Below are 15,460 nucleotides of genomic sequence, written 5' to 3'. Positions count from 1 at the left end.
AGTGTAGTATCTCGTGAAACTTTGTCTCTTACATTAAAAGAGGAACATAAATTAGGAGTATTTGAAAATAAAATCCTTTGGAAAATATTTGGATCTAAATGGATGAGGAGACAGGTGGGTGTAAAACGTTACATAATTTAGAACTGCATAATTTGTATTCATGTCCAGATATTATTAAAATAATTAAATCAAGAAGACTTAGGTGGGCAGGCCATGTGTCACGAATGGGAGAGGAAAGAAGAGTTTACAGGATTCTTGTCGAGAAAACTGATTGTACGAGAGCTGTAGGAAAGCAAAGACGAAGATTAAATGATAACATTGAGATGGACCTAAAGGAAATCGGAAAGGATGGAAAAGATTGGAGTGATCTTGCCCAGGATAGGGACAGATGGAAGGCTTGTGTTTCTGCAGACATAAACCTTCGCGTTTAGAAAGTCTAAGAGAGTTAGTTAGTTAGTTAGTAGGTAGTATCTCACGTGTCTTTACAGATGTGCCTTTAACTCAGTGCAGCTACGTTTAAACAATATTGATCTGAACATTATTTTTTTAAAAAATATTGCTTCTTTCTTATTATTTTATTCCCATTTCTTCTACTAGTTGTTTTTCACTCTTTCCTCCTTAAACTGCCCACGTATTACTGAATAATAGCTACAAGTCCGCAAATCTCATTCTTTATTTCGTTGCCCGTGACAGTGTTTACATACGTATCACTTCGTAGCCAAAATTATGTTTCGACGAAAACAGCAACGAGAAAGGTTTAGTCGTAGCAAATGTATGGTGCGACATTGCAAATGCAAATGGGAATCAAGTTTTATACGCACACGCCTATGTGTCACGAATGTCAAACAACTTTCTTGCCGCAACCCGTTCTAATAAATACATGGCCATCACGTACCCGATCGTAGGAAGTTGGCAGTCCAAGTCAAAGTCGAATACATCCTCAATACAGTCACGGGCATGTCCAAATATGTGACGTGGAGTAGGCAAGAGTGTGGCGAATTTTATGTCCACGGTAAATTATGATGAAATATCTTTTTTGACCAAGTTGCTAGGTCATAAAAGAAGTCAGCATCCACATGCTCACCTGGGTACCGAGAGGAGGAAATGACCGTATCAGCACGAACTTGTACATCGGTTAATTTCTCTTTAGTCCGCAGGTGGGGGATGCTGAATATTGTGCCTGCTTCATGATACAGTTCTGGTTTATTCGCACATTTCACATGGCACAGGTGTGTGCCATTTCAGCTTAATGCACGTGTTATATCTGCTGTTGAATACAATGGGAAAGACTATTATTTAGCAGCGTTTCACGTTCTCAAGATTGTACTTATTATGACTGAATGGAGAAATCAATAAAACGGTGTAAATAGCGTTTCTAATAGTTTGACAGCGAACAGATTGATTGCTGATAATTGTTCTGTGAATGGGCTATTGTGATTCGAGCGTACTGCATCTGTCGTTATAGTGCAGTAGGAAAGGCAAAACTGATTTATGCGTGCACCATACCATGATTAAACTTGGGCGGATAAAGCCAAATTGTTGCGATATTGTGTGTGTCTGGGGCTCAAAATGGCCTCTACTTTTTACGTATTTTTTAATATGTTTGTTGTTTTAAATACAAAAGCGGAACTGTTGGTGGAAAGAAAAAAAAACATACTTCCCCTATTATCATAGTGTTAAAATTACCCGTAGGAAGTCACAAAATTGCACCGAAACTTTTATTTTGGTACCAAACTGAATTTGTGAGGTCTCTATTTTTAGCAATTTTTATCCTTATAAAGAGGTTGCATAATTTGCAAACAACCAATAGATCACGAATCTCTGCTGGCAGTCGAAATAGACTGTTTTCATGGAACTGAATTGAATCGAATCCCAATGGGTGTCTTATTTCCATTGCAGTCGGTATGTCGGAAATATGCAAAGTATGCCATTGTTGTGAAATAAATTTCAAATTTATTAAGAAATACCTGAAATGAAGGAGAACGTGTTTCCCGTGGTAAACTACATTTTGCAAACAACGCTTGCCATACATTGAGTGGCGATACTATGTGGAAAAGAGAGGGGGGGGGTCTCCACGTACACATAGCTCATGGGAAGACTTTGACAAACAATATTCCTCTTCAATCGTTCTCGAAAGAAATGCATAATGCTTGGTGGCTTACGAGCAAGTGAATATTTATTAAGATGAAAAATCTCGCAGAATGAATGCAACTGTCATTCTTCTGTTGCGCATATCAATGGACTGTGAGACTAGATTATTTGCCTATTGTCTATGAGGGTTATAAGTAGTGTTTTATAGTTTTATTTTCATTAAAATTATTTATTAAAGCGAAACTAATATTATTGATTAATTATATAAAATTTTCTCGGAAGAGATGTTAATCTGACTCGTCGGACAATATTTTTGAAAACATCACCTTCATATCTCATATCACGTTTAACAGTAGCTGGAATATAGTAGAGGCAAAAGAAATGTTTGAAGTAACGATAAATTGCACTAGTTTCGATGCGTGGCTAACTCACTCACTCTCAAGCCATCTTAAACCCGAAGGTTTATGGCTGCAGCAACACAAGCCTTCCATCTGTCCCTATCCTGGACAAGATCAGTCCAATCTTTTCCATCCTTATCGATTTCCTTTAGGTCCATCTCAACGTTATACCTCAATCTTCGTCTTGGCTTCCCACAGGTCTCTTACCATCAGGTTTCCTTCGATGCGTGGCTATTGATAATTTTTAAAAATGAAAAAGAAAGTAATTTTTCGTAAACACAACAGTTATTAGGGCTATACGAAATTAACATTTCTCCAATTGTTGAATAGATTCTCTCGGGCTATCGACCAGATGAGTTGTCGAAAATATTCCAAGCTTTCGAGAGCTAACGTCACTCTCATCTTCAAGGTTGAAGTGAAGATGAGAGTGACGTTAGCTCTCAAAAACTTGGAATATTTTCCACAATTCACCTGGTCGATAGCCCGAGAGAATCTATTTATCATTCGTCGCCAGGAAAGCTCCAAGTCTTACTGCATTTCTCCAATTCTCCGACGAGAACTATATATTTTTTACAATTACCTAATCAGTGTTCTGATTTGCATTTTGGATGTCATATGTATCATGTATCTTGCTGTGCCATTGCAAAATCCGAAATGGAACCTCCAGGATAACGTCCGATATCTACAGAAAACGCCAGATAACTGAATTTGTGAAGTGGAATACCTAGTTTAATAGTTAATGCGACCTAGTTGGCCGTTAGGCCTTTTTGTTTCTCTTGGTCGATTAACCCGGTATGTTTGTGCGTGGAAAACACTCATAACCACATTCGTGTTCCCCGGGCCGTAATTTTCTCAACCAGGAGCTCGCAATCTTATCGTTCTACCTCGGACTTCGCCGCTGAGAGCATAGCTCCCTTTAACCTCTGTTTCCTTTCCTACCACGAATTTTTGATTCACGTACCATTATTATTATAAGTTATTAATACGACTTACTATTACTTATTAATAAGACAATATTATGCAATAATCATTCACTGACTACTCAAGGAGAGGAGCAATTTTACATTCCTAGTTGATGTAAGAAAAAAATATGTTATAATTGTGACTGATGACATTTTTGTACTAGCTTAAAGTATTAGTTAAAGTACATGTGAGTGACATAATAACTAGAAGAGAAAGTAGAAAAAATCTCAGGCAAGAAATGTCACCGTTAAAACTTTTCTTATATGACATTGTATGCAAAGTGCGCTGTAGAAAGGCAGCCTCGTCTAAGAATTTTCAAAGAACTATAGAAATTCAGAGTTTGTCGTGCGGATACACGAAGTCTAAATTCACAGGTTAAAAATTCATATCTGATTTTGCAATTGATGTCAGCTCACTGAAAATGGAGCTAAGTGTATTAATAATAATGAACACCGTTTCCCTAAACTTGTTAAATAAAGATCGCATTACGAACACATATTCAAGGAGCACTTAACCAATTTACACGCCTTTTGGTGCAGGCGAAACCAACAAATTCATTCGAGTGTTTCTCGGTTATCGAGTTTTTCTGCAGTTCCCTTTCGCATGATAGCAACTACTTGAAAGTATGAAAATTTTCTTTTGGTAATCAATACGTCAATGCTTATAACATGCTACTTGCATGCATGTAACGACCGTGCCACTGTACTTGCAGGCTGAATCTAGACAAGCTGCCTTTTCTGGAAACTGCTCGGAAGTCGGCATGCTATCATGTTAATGCTTTTTTTTTTGTTCCACAGGAGCATGGTGTTGAATAATACATTGTAGTTGGTGCTACTAGACCTGCTCATTTTACCGCAGGGATATGCAAGAATGCGTTCGCGCATAGACTGTAGTGGGGTTCTTATTTAGATACAGTTATTTTTTTCTACAGGCTATTTTGTTTTTGTCGGGTTGATAGTATGCTGAGTGCAAAACTGTGTTCCCTTAAGCTTTTACCTAAGTCTATTTTAAGCGCGAACCTCCGAGAGCGTATTGAAAATTTAACCTTGCATTCCATGTTACAAGAGGTGTTTCATGGATTGACCAGGAGCAACCCTCTTTTGCCATATGCTCATCAACCTATAATACAGGATGTTTCACAGCATGTAGAGGACATCATGGCGAACAGCTTTTCTTAATGACATTTTATTTATTTTTGAAGCCTCGTTTCGTGCTACAAACCCTCGAAGAACTGCATTTTCTATCTAGGTTGTCAATTGTGAACAGAAAACGTGGGACTGGTGACATCATGTTATACATGATGTATCAATAGAGTAAACAACTTTAAGAATTTATTTCGACTAAACTATATGGAATATAACATTGATATTTGTTATGTATCAATCAGTAACACTTCAAGTTTCTATGAATGGCTACAAAGTCTACAAATGTTCAATGTAGCTTCCAACATTTATGCGACACACATTCCATCGACATTCGAGTTTTTGCCACACTTTTTCCAAGATCTTTTCGTCTACCAAAACAAGGGCTTTTCTTATTCTCTACTTCAGCTGTTGCACATTCTGTGTCATAGGTGACACATAGATTTTGACTTTCACAAAGCCCCAAATGCAGAAGTCTAGGGATCTAAGGTCTGGTGACCTGTGAAAGTCGCCATTTTCTTTAACACTACACCAGCGCCACAATGACCGTGTTTACAAAAGTCTTGGGCATGAAAACAAAACTTTATGCATGTAAAGTGTGAGTGCAAAAATACTTGCTTCAATTGCAATATCCACATTTAATGCATATTCGTGTACAACTGTATTTACATTGTTGTCTGGTATGAACTGCGATATTTGATGCATCAAAGTGCATAAGCCGGACCCTATGGCCGAGTGGTTAGCACATCGCGCTGCGACGCCAAGGGTCCCGGGTTCGAATCCCGGTCGGGCTTGGTTGTTTCTGAATGTCCATTCATCAATTTCATCATTTCATCACTCATCCCCATCTTCGCAAATTAGCCAAGAGGCACAAAACGCGAAGTAAAATAAACTAAATCAATCAATCAATCAATCCACCAGGAATAGAACCCGTACCCCTTGATTACAAGACAACTGCATATGTAAATATGTAACACCGTTGCATGTTGCTGGTACGAAGTTGCTCAGATTCAAACAAGAGATGTACCTGTAATGTGTCATAACATCAGATATTTCCCATTTAATAACAGATTGTACAAGTTTTCTGCGTGGTGGCAACATTGTTGATCACGCTATCATACTGTGTGTTTTATTTTTGTCCCTGCATGTGGTTACATTCCTACCAACACAGAAAATCAATATCTTGCTTAGCTTTCAAAATATTTGTGTGGGGGGATATTAATTGAATCTCTCATATCTCTCTCTCTCTCTCTCTCTTTTTATGCAGTATGTATGTATGTATGATATATGTGTGTGGAGAGGAGGGGAATGGCGGGGTGGATGGATGCATGTACACGTGCCATCCTTCGTGACAACTTTATCAAATGTGAGTTATGGTTTCCAATCCATGATTACACACCGATATTTCTTGGTATTTGATTATCATTCATCTTGATCGTCTAGATTAGTGTAAGAAGGTAGACAAGCGACATAAAATAATGAGACTACTGGATAATTGTTTTGTTTGGTGATTTATTGATTTGAGTTGTAATGAACCCCAGGAGTAATTGAAATAATACACAAGATTTAGGATGTGATTTTTACCCCTTGCTTAGTTCAGATACCGACGATTAAAATCAGATTCTTACTGAAAGTCAGTAAGAAGGACTGATACATGAAAACCCGGGAATAGAAACTGACATCAATATACATCCTAGACACTCAGTGAAAAGCCAGAGTTTCATAAAATTATTAAAAACCTAAAAAATCAGGAAATACCGTATATGAAAAATAATATGAATTTTTCACATACTTATAAACATTAATTTGACACACATGTTTGAAAAGAAGATTGAAATATAATTATCTAAATTTTATTGACAATTGTTCTACATTATCATATCTTGTTAATTGGACATTATCCATTGTCTAGTGCGTTTAACTATTACTTATTCTAACACTACGTTTCGAAAGAGCACTCGAAACGTAGTGTTAGAATAAGTATAATTAAAAACACTAAACAATGGATAGTGTCTAATTAACATTTCATGCTAATGTTGGATTGTTAAAAATATGGTTTATTTTAACTTCAGCCATTGTTGTATATTTTCAGTCGAAAACAAATTGTAAACTGACTTAAAGTAAGCCAATAATCTCGAAAGTGTTTAAAACCTTAAAATAAGCCATAGAATTTGTTTTCACAAAATGTTGCTCTTCACTACAAGAATTAGATGGATGTAACTTTATTCAGCAAACCATGAAGATGAAATTTTAGGCTTATCGGAACTGGACCTACAGGTTAAAGTAAGATCCGAACATGTGCCTCCAAGTACCTGATTATCCTCCAAAATCTTGAAGCTCCCTTCATGTTAACTAACAATATGTAACACTTTGTTGTTTTGTTTTATATACTTATCTTTATCTTTCCCAGAAGCTGATGAGTAAGATATCCCTTAAATTTACATTTTCTTTGTTTGGCATATTTTCTTAACACTAATGTTATTTTGGTTACTTTAGTATAGAACTGTAAAGTTGTGGTAATGTGAAGTTGAGATTTTATTTTTTACAGGCGCTTTTGTTTTCCTTTTAGCTGTTCATTGACTTTTGAAATTACGTATTTCGTTTTAATTAGCGATAACTTAATTATGTAACGCTTCATAATTTTACGAAGGTTCATTTTCTTTGTAGGATCTAGGGAGAAGTCATCCAAGCACAGACTAGTCAAGGACTTCGAAAAGTTTATAGATCGGAGAATTGTGTGGTAGTGATTGGTGCAGAATTTATACGCAAAGGAAAGAAATACTGCGATATATTGTAGGAGTGGGACTTGGAACCGTGACTAAAGGTAAGATGAATCTCTTTGTTATATATATATACAGTTTACCCAGTGCATGTGCTTGATTGTTTGACGTCTGTTGTAATTTTGAAAATATAAGGATGATATTTGTAGCTGTGTAAAAAAAAAATCATTTTCTTACTTTCGTCATCTTACATATGCATTCTATTGTTATTTACTTGTTGTTGGAAATGTAAGTTCGAAACTATTTTAAATTTTCCTACAAATGTTTGCATCATCAGTCTCGTTGATAAATTGAACCATGGACGTAGTTTATCTTTTGATGATGTCAGGCAAATCTTGGCATAAATATACTTTCATGGAAACTTCTGGTGGTTCGATTTAATTGATGATTAAAAAGTCAATAATTTGGTTATATTTATTACAGAGGAAAACTTTCTACAGGTGGCCTTCGGCAAATCTTATCTAAATTACCACGCTCCACGATAAAGTGAACAAAGAGAACAAGACTTTGATACATAACTTCTCCTAGTGTAATTGTGCTTATACTCGGAGGGAAGTAGGATTTGACCTGATTGGTATAACGTCAATGTTATTATTTTTGGTGGCAGCATGCCAAAGCGTGAAGGTTGATGCATATATAGTATATTTGTATCCTGTTTTTCAAATTAGTAAACAGGCCTTTGCTAAAAGGATGTTAGAATGTTGGAGTTAGTTGGTATTTATATGCTGTGGAGTACATCTGTGGAGACTGCAGATGCCACAGAAGTTGTTGCAAATCATCAGTTATCATCCATGGCTGATAACCCACGATCACGTTTCCAAGGTTTTGGGCTCGAGTTCCAACTAAAGTCTGATGTTTTTTTCTTTTGTTTTCTCTCTTTTCTCTCTTGTCGTAATTTCACCAAACATTTTTCACATTTATCGTCATGACTAACCTAAAGGGCCGCTCTCGAAAGTCTTTAAAGCGAATGTGGTATGGCTAAGCAACGTATGCGTGCATAGTGTTAAATGCATAATTTCATGGAGATGGTTAATCCTAGCGGCCTAACCCTAATGGTACTATCGATTGTAGTATATTATGTACCAAATAAATAAGTAATGGACACTGCCAACCATGAATCTCTTCCACGAGGTTGCATATGTGCACGATGAATATTTAGTTTTCGAGGTCTCGCAGTGTTTAAAACAAAGTTTCAGTGAGCTAACTAAATCTTCTAACGAGTTGTTCGCCTTGATACCCATTACACGCTTTGAAAATTTTCAATTTAAATTTGTCGGTGTTGTACGTCGAAATGCCATGTGGGTAGACACGGAAATAGATGGAAAATTCTGTGTCGTCCTTGGCTGTGTGATCAGGGTATGATGCTACGAAGGCAGGGGCACAGGTTTGACCCTTGGTTAGACGTTTTGTCCCATCACCCATATTATCAGTCCATGCTTCGTCCTCGCCGACGCACAACCTAAGAGGTTGAAAAGCGATCTGAAATAACCACAATAGGAGTATAAAGAATCAAATGGAATATGTATAGGTGAGTTTCATGTGACGTCAGAATTCGCACCGCCGCCATGTTTGCGGCCGAGTTGTTTGTCGTCTGCAAGGAAATACCCACCACGTAGGAGAATGGGATCCATTCTCTTTGCACGTAGCGTTTGTTTTATACCTGCTCCAACTGTACGTTTGTTGTTAGTACTGTGTAAAATTTCGGTAACATTGCATACAATTAATGGCAATTTTGTGCCATCTGGAAATGGCGGTAACTTTTTGTGTTCAAGCTCTTTGCACAGTCGACACAAAAAGATATGGAGAAAAGGCGAAGTTTTGCGGTATAGATCCATATGAACTGGACGATAACGAAATGAAAAAGGGCCTAAACCTTTGGCCAACTCTAGTTCACGTATGTTTAATGACTTGACCCAGCTACCTGGAATCGATTTGTTTTCGTATTTATTAGTGGTTCGGATTCTGCTTGAAATATTTACATCCAGTACAGATTTACTAATATTTTCAAGGCTCTGCCATTAGCGTCTCTGTTTCTCTTTAAGGTTTGTTCAAGCGCTGTAACTAAAAATGTTGAGTTGCTCAAAAACAGTAATTTCACTCCTTGCTTTAACAATTTTGGATATGCTGGCCTCCGTGGTGGAGTGGATAACACAGCGCGCTACGATGCCAGGGGACCCGGGTTCGAATCCCGGTCTGGGAATGAGTTTTCTTTGTGAGTTTCCCTTAATCAATTCCATCATTTCATCACTCAGCCTTGTCTTCACTATTAGCCAAGACTGGCAGAAAAGCGAAGTAAAATAAACCAAATCAATCAATCAATTTGGGCTACTTTGATATATCATTAACATGTTTTAATCAAGCAGTGTTTTTTTTTCTGACAGTACGCAAAGCCTACTACCGGCACCTTTTCTTATGGATCGGCTAAAAATTAATAACAGTTTGTGTTAAATAACGAAATATAAATAATCAAGTACAAACGTAAAATTATCAATGTGAATTTAACGTTGAATGTTATCATTTTTATCGTCAAATTTATCAGAAGTATCAGCACCTTTCTACCAAACAAAAACAAAGAAACACTACTTGCAAGTATGATTAAACACACCAGCTTGATCCATTTGTACTAAAAGTCAAAGAGAAAGGTGATATATGAACTTACCTGGGAGGAAATGTTCACTCCACAGTCTGTAATGTTTGCTTTGTTCATTAATTTGGCACAATTTATTCTCGCCAATCTTCTGATCAACAATTATCGAGTTCCGTGACGTGAAGCGCACCTTCTGTTCTTTCTCGGAAAATTGAAGGATAAACGTGAGTTTCTGTTAAACAACCGAATACTGCACAATGTATCATCGTAAACAAGGGTCAAATCTCCCGCCCGCCCGCTTGAATTCCGTATGCTTACAAGAACCGGCCTCAATCATGGCTGCTCGATCCCACAATGCAACTGTTTGCGACGTAGGTGAAACACACCTATACTCTGTCCCAGCTATCTCTGGAGTAAGCGAACGAAAATAAGTGCGCAAGTAGTGACGCGAGACGGCTCCACGAATGAACACTTGAGAGGGAACGGGATTGTGTGGAGGGGGAAGCTACTGCAGTTACCAGCCTTCGCAGCAGGGTGTACTGCTTCGCTCTGCCTACTCGATTTCCCACTCTTCTCTGCCGCTATGCGCGGCCTTACTCCAAAGATAGCCGGGAGAGAATATAGTGTACATTTTCTGCTGATGTGCTTTACTGAATTCTTGATTTTGGTGCACTTTGAAAGACCTTTGCTTTTTGTTTGTGTGCCTCGGTAGTCCTGTCGGCACGGTTTCCGATTCCCGGAATGGATGATATCAGTCAGAATTTTTTTTATTTTGTGTCCGTGATTAAACGGCACTAGGGCTCGCCTGGTATTTCGTCACCAAGCATTTGTGAGGACCCTGTGAGAGAGACGCTGTCCTGGTGTGGTACCGATCATACCATCTCAATTATAAGCAAGATTCAGCATGTGCGGAGCAGTACGTGCAGTGATTTATCCACAAACCCCCAACACCGCTCCTAACACACCCTCAAAATGTCCTCAACATCCCCTAAAATTTTACACAAAGGCTCAGTTTATGGTTATTTTTACTCTAAATTTATATTTACACCCCCTAAATATGGACTTAACCCCCCAGATGGAAAATTCTGGATAAACCCCTGAGTACGTCCACCCACACCCGCTGTTTTCGTGGTAAGGTGCAATGCAAAGATATTACTTTACCTTTTCCCCTCGCTGTACATTTACTGGTAAAAGGGCAAGGCTTTGTTTGAGCCTCTTTTGGTCTCCAATCCAGCCACTTGCGTGCTTCGTGTCGGGCTGCGACAACAGAGAATTAGACACGCATGCTCCCAACGCAAGGGTGTAGGTTAAAGACTGAAGAGACAAAAGTGGATAAAACAACCTGCAACGGCAGGAACGTGCTTTCGGTCGAGGGCTTCTCCGCGAAGGCCCTTTACTGCTAATGCCGTCATTGCAGTAACAGTAAATGGTAGCAGGGCTTGAAAAACGTTCCACACTGAATGTTTATTTGAGAGTATGAACTTCAAATGATCGCATTGTGCTTTATGATCTGCATTTCAAGCTCGTTTGAGAGAAGCAAAATTAGCGTGGAGTAGAAAAAACGTTAGGAGAGCATGTTCTTCGACTTGCTGGAGCAGATGGTTGCAGCTACAAACTTGGCTTATGCAGAACGCAAACACCATTGAGAAAAAGAAAGTTTAAAAATAAGTAAATGTTTTTCTTCTATTCCGGGCTAAAGCTATTCTATATTTCAACCCTAGCGTAAGACGCTACGAAGCCAGAGTTCCCAGAATCGGGCCTTTCATAAGCATGAGTGTACCAATGTGTTTGTTCCATCCACTATTTCATGGAATCAGCCCTCATCCTCGTCTTCGCGAGTAGCCAAAGGTGACAGAAAAACGAAGCAAAATTATCCAAATCAATCATCACTCATCCTCATAGTTACGATTAACTCAAAATGTCGAAACACGACGTAAATAACCGAAATAGAAGGAGAAAGAAACAAAGATGTTAATGATTTTGAAGTTAATTATTCTATGTATCTGTCTATGTTATTTTCTTTCCCTGCTTTCCAATTCATGATATTATCGCAACGTGAATGCATGATTACTCTGCAGAAATTATTATTACTATTATTATTATTATTATTATAAAGTCTGCTTTTTATACCGAGACTAACCGGTACTGGATGTACAACTTCACGTGGGAAGCAGAACATCAAGGACCTTCCCGTTAGCTAGTGGCAACTCTTGCGTCAAGGGGTCACGGGTTCCATTCCCGATGAAAGCACAAATTGGTCAATTGTTCAGATCCCATTTGAAAGTGTAGGCACAGCTCCTATTTGGCTAATTGGTTATTACAGGTGGCAAACACAATATGTCACTTAAAACCAAGTTCCCTGGATTCGCAATATCTGGCCAGAATCAATGTATTATTTAAACTTCATAGTAAGTTTCATCATTAATGGAGGTCAATACGTTAAGGACGCTGAGGATGATGACATTTGTAAACATACTATGTAATGATGCTAAATAATCTGAAGTTTATTTCTACCGAGTTGCGTGCCTTAGAGAGAGAAGAACCCATTTGAATAACGTATGATAACGAAATATACCAAGGACATCACGGGTAGTGAGTGACCATAATAATAATAAACATCATAAATGAAACTGGTGATTGGGAATTTATGACAGGAAAGAATGTGGAATATTCAAAATTTTGTAAAATGATTTAAGTTTATGATGAAGCCATACAATCATATCCGAGAATTAATGTTATCATCAGTTTTTTTTCTGGTGGTCAGTAACTCTGCAGTCGTGATTATTGGTTGAGTTCTTAATGTCACGTAACACTACTAACGGTGACGATTTTTTCGGTTGGAAGAATTAATTGTAGTTAGATAAATGCGTATAAGGAGCCCTGCATCGCCTGAATTTCAAATCCAGTGGTTTCAGTTTGACAGATGATTTGAAAGTTACTAAATCAGTGGCAGATTTTAAAACTCATGGGAAGTTACCAATATAAGAGAATCCAGTAACTACCACCCATAATATTCAACTTTTATTTGTTTTCGGACATGAAACTTGATTCGTACAGAATACGTTTTTCAAGCGATCATCTGCATCTCCACAAAATATGGCTGCCCCATTTCCACAAACAAAATTACTAGCTTTGCTCTTGCAGAGTCCTCTTTGAACACCTGACATGCATTTTGTTGAAACTTTGGAATATTCTCCAACCATATATTTTTATATCCACCTCGCCCTGTCATGCTGCAGATTTGAGAGAAGTTATGCGTTTTATGTCTGTCTGTTTTTCTGTATATGTACAGTGTCTCTCAAAAGTTTTAGGACAACGACATTTTAAACTAGGCAACCCAATTTACTCAAGGCGTTGGTGGGTTGCATGTAGAGTTAGGCTCAATTTCAGGGTTACCACATGCACAATAGATATTTATGAAATACGCGAAAGAAATAAATAACAAGTATTATTGTATACAATTATTAAAAATATAACTATTATATCGTAAATGACAAAATTCTTTCTGAAAGAAAAAAAATAGGTTTTCTAGTATGTCATCGCTGATGAGTCTACAGAAAGGAAAAGAAGAAACAGGAAACCAAGGGTGACAAAGGAGAGGAGAGAAAGAGAAAGCGAAAGGAAAAGAGGAAAAATAGAGGAGAGAATAAATAGAGGACAGACGAGGATGAGGAGAAAGATAAAGCGAAAGAAAAAGAGGAAAAGTACAGGAGAGAATAAATAGAGGATAGACGAGGAGAGGGGAAAGAGAAAGCGAAAGGACAAGAGGAAAAGTAGAGGATAGGAAATAGAGGATAGACGAGGAGAGGAGAAAGCGAAAGGAGAAGAGGAAAAGTAGAGAAGAGAATAAAGGATAGACGAGAAGAGGAGAAAGAGAAAGCGAAAGGAGAATAAAAATATAGAGAAGAGATGAAAGAGAGAATAGACGAGGAGAGGAGAAAGAGAAAGTGAAAGGAGAAGAGGGTACAGGAGATAATAAATAGAGGATAGACGAGGAGAGGAGAAAGCAAAAGGAGAAGAGGAAAAGTAGAGAAGAGAAGAAAGGATAGACGAGAAGAGGAGAAAGAGAAAGTGAAAGGAGAATAAAAATATAGAGAAGAGATGAAAGAGAGTATAGACGAGGAGGGGAGAAAGAGAAAGCGAAAGGAGAAGAGGAAAAATAAAGGAGAGAGGAAAGAGAGGTTAGACGAGGAAAGGAGAAAGAGAAAGGGAAAGGAGAAGAGGAAAAATAGAATAGAGAAGAAAGAGAGGATAGACGAGGAGAGGGGAAAGAGAAAGCGAAAGAAAAAGAGGAAAAATAGAGGAGAGAAGAAAGAGAGGACAGACGAGGAGAGGAGAAAGAGAAAGTGAAAGGAGAAGAGGAAAGGTAGAGAAGAGAAGAAATGAGAAGAATGGAAAGAGATTCGAGGAGAAATGAGGAAAATGGAGCAAAGAAGAGAAGAGAGGAGGAAAACAAGATGACAGGAATGGAGGAGACGAGAAGGGGGAGTGGGGAATAGAGTAAGAGAGAGAAAAAGGGAATAATGAAGAGAAGAGGAGAAGAGTGCAGTGAAGTCGGAAATCAAAGACAGGAAAAGTGATGAGGACTGGAGAAGAGTGATATGAAGACAAGGGGCGAGAATAGGAGGGGAGGCGATATGAGATGGAAGCAGAAGAGAAAGGGGGGTGAGAATGAGAAGGAGAGGAGGAGAAAAGAAGAGACTGGAGACGAGAGGAGAGAAGAGGTAGTTGCAGAAAATATGGTCTCAGTGTCAAGAATTGATGCATTGATCAAATTATCCACATTAAGATTTTCGATTTTACCTGCGATTATACCATTAAAAACATGAATGTAATTTTCGTATTTATAAGAATTATCCAATTTTTCTCCACTTCTCAGTTTGTTGGAATGGAGATTTAGATTTTGTTCTTTAATGTTTCATCGTTAACTCCAAACACAATCATTCCGTTTCACACGGCGTGGACAATGAACACAATGGGATATGTCTAAAACTTACGAAAATTTTCTGCCACCGTAGGGGTTTGAACCTACGACTATCAGGTTAACAATCCTGAACGCTAACCAATACCCTACAAGCTATCGGTTCTATCTGTCATGCTTAAAAGGCATAGAAGGAACTGACCAATGTGAAGTGTAGATGCAACTCACCTTCTGCATGCATTATGTAAAGAACGCACACATACTTGATTATCAGGAAGAAAACAAAGGTACTTGTAGTACGAATCGACGTAAACATTTAATGTAAATTTGCACATGATGAAAACTAATCTTTGATATATGTGCAAGTAGTCTTGCAGTTCACTCGAGTGTCATGATATTCCACTGTGCATTTCGCTCTGTCCGAGATCGGGTATGCAAGAAATAGTAAGAAAATATATTGAAGGAGTCCTCCTCCGTAGTCGAGCGGGTTAAGGCATTCACTCGTCTTGAGATCGTTCGCTGCTTGACGGCGTAGGTTCGAATCCGGCTCTGGTCGGAATTTATTCGGCCTACGTATA

General features: G+C 38.1%; 1 protein-coding gene across 1 annotated transcript in view; it reads left to right on the top strand.

The window, feature by feature from the left end:
• LOC145983708 (inositol-pentakisphosphate 2-kinase-like) overlaps nucleotides 1-15,460 on the top strand; it is a 325,632-nt gene that overhangs the window by 103,394 nt on the left and 206,778 nt on the right. Inside the window, exon 3 of the mRNA XM_083116761.1 lies at nucleotides 7,262-7,418. The gene's annotated coding sequence lies outside the window, so the exon portion shown is untranslated. The remainder of the gene's footprint in view (nucleotides 1-7,261; nucleotides 7,419-15,460) is intronic.

The sequence above is a fragment of the Lepisma saccharinum genome, chromosome 2 (genome assembly GCF_977018435.1).
Source record: "Lepisma saccharinum chromosome 2, izLepSacc3.1, whole genome shotgun sequence".
Classification (NCBI taxonomy): domain Eukaryota; kingdom Metazoa; phylum Arthropoda; class Insecta; order Zygentoma; family Lepismatidae; genus Lepisma; species Lepisma saccharinum.
Note: the sequence above shows the minus strand (reverse complement) of the source record. Positions and strands in the feature narration are given on the sequence as shown.